General features: G+C 47.5%; 1 long non-coding RNA gene across 1 annotated transcript in view; it reads right to left on the bottom strand.

The window, feature by feature from the left end:
* Positions 1-1,180: 1,180 nt before the first annotated feature.
* The window catches only part of LOC111826071, a 1,726-nt gene continuing 833 nt past the window's right edge, over positions 1,181-2,073 (bottom strand). The window contains exon 2 of the long non-coding RNA XR_002829315.1: positions 1,181-1,857. This is a non-coding gene — a long non-coding RNA (uncharacterized LOC111826071). The remainder of the gene's footprint in view (positions 1,858-2,073) is intronic.

Genomic DNA, 2,073 nt, shown 5'->3' with positions numbered 1-2,073 from the left:
AGCTGGGTAGAGAGGAGCCCAAAAGAAACAAACAGGAAGGAAGACTTGCTATCATAAACCCCAAGGAAGAAGAATAAGAAGTGAATAGTCAATGTTCTCAAAATGCTTACTAAGATGCTAGCCAAAAAAGAAGCTATTGGATTTGTTGGGAATTTTTAATGAACTAGAGGCCTGGTGCATAAATTTCATGCGGGCGGGGGGGGGGGGGGGGGCAGGGAGGAGGAGTCCCTCAGCCCACCCTGCACCTTCTGGCAATCCAGGACCCCTCGGGGATGTCTCACTGCTGGTTCAGGCCTGATCCCGACATTCGGACATCCCTCTCGCAATCCGGGACCGCTGGCTCCTAAATGCTCTCCTGCCTGCCTCATCGCCCCTAACTGCCTCTGCCCAGGCTCCCGCCGTGGCGACTTTTTCAGGAAGGACATCCCAAATGACGTCCAGAAGGTCCTTCGGCTGTCCGGTCTAATTAGCATATTACGCTTTTATTATTATAGATGGTGGAGGTAGAAACCAAATTGTTGTAGTCTAAGAAGTAAATGTCAATTAGAACATGAGGATAGTAAATTAAAGCTCTTTGGAAGAAAAAGGTGGTAGAGCAGTAGCTTGAGAGGCAGTAATTGTCTACAAAGGACTTTTGTTCCCCATCATAGTTCTAGGCCAGGGGTGGGCAAACTTTTTGACTCGAGGGCCACAATGGGTTCTTAAACTGGACCGGAGGGCCGGAACAAAAGCATGGATGGAGTGTTTGTGTGAACTAATATAAAATCAAAGTAAACATCATTACATAAAAGGGTACGGTCTTTTTTTTTTTTAGTTTTATTCATTTCAAACAGGCCGGATCCGGACAGCGGGCCGTAGTTTGCCCACGGCTGTTTCTAGGCACTATCTATTAAACACAACATTTTCTCTTATAAACCAGCTCTCTGATGTACAAAACAGATCCATCATTTTGGATGGGAAGAGGGCCTGAAGGAAACAGACATTTCACAATCTACATTATGTTTTGGGTTAATTGTTAAGAATCAGCACTTTTTCTCCTCCTCCCTGGCCACACGTACCCCCCAACTGTAGATGACAGAGGGGAAAGGAACTAAATGGCTGGCTGGTCCTGCCCGAGTGCAGCAGTGCAGAGTCCAAAACAGAACTTTAGCGACCTTACTTTATAAAAAGATGCCGCTACTTGCCGTAGTTACACAGTTAATTTTTATTAGGTTACATATTTAATGTGGGAAACTTGAAGGATTTTGTAATGACATGAGTGCTTGCAACAGAACATAAAGTGAAAAAAAAAATGACTACCATATTACCTATACAGGGAAAAGAGGAAAATGTATAAATATAAAAACAAATACACACACAAAGTAGGAATAAATACTGAAAGGAAACAAACTAAAATGATCATCTCTTTGAGCGGCAGAATTTGGGATTTTTGTTTTCCTCGTCTTACTTTTCTGCATTTTCTCAATTTTCTATAATGAAAAATGCCTTAAAATCTCCATAAAGTCACGGGAATTTGTAAACACTTACTAGCACTCTAAGCCCATTCTCCTTGGTGTAGGTGTCTTAAAAAACAAAAACTATTCACAATAGTAATTCACCAGACGTGAGGAACCCGGTCTTCTTCCCTGGCCACTTCTCCATGCCTCTCCCTGGCTGCTGGTCCGCTCTGGGTGCTCCCTGACCTGCATTCTACAGGTGGGTTTCCAGAAGCAGCGGGGAAACGCAGTGGGGAATCCGAGGTTGGTTCCAGATGAGCCCACGACCCCGTCTACCGTAAGGAAAAGCACTGGCTTGGGTCTCCGTGGAGCATCCGAGAGCTCCGCTCAGATCGCCCGCCCTCGGCCTCGGTCTTCCCATCTGTAAAATGGGTTCAGGAGGATTTGCTGGGGGGTGGGGGTGCGGGGGGCAGGGCTGTCGGGGGGATAGTTAGGGCCGCAGGTCCCCGTAACTCGCTCGGCGAAAGGCGCCGCCGCAAACGCCCTGACTCCCAGGGGGCGGGGCCCGGAATCTGTATTTGAGTGGCTTCCCCGGCGGCGCAGACGCCCCGGCAGTTCTGACAGCCTCCGGGTTCTC

Source organism: Myotis lucifugus, unplaced genomic scaffold (assembly GCF_000147115.1).
Source record: "Myotis lucifugus unplaced genomic scaffold, Myoluc2.0 scaffold_53, whole genome shotgun sequence".
Taxonomy (NCBI): Eukaryota; Metazoa; Chordata; class Mammalia; order Chiroptera; family Vespertilionidae; genus Myotis; species Myotis lucifugus.
This window is presented reverse-complemented; position numbering and strand designations above follow the sequence as displayed.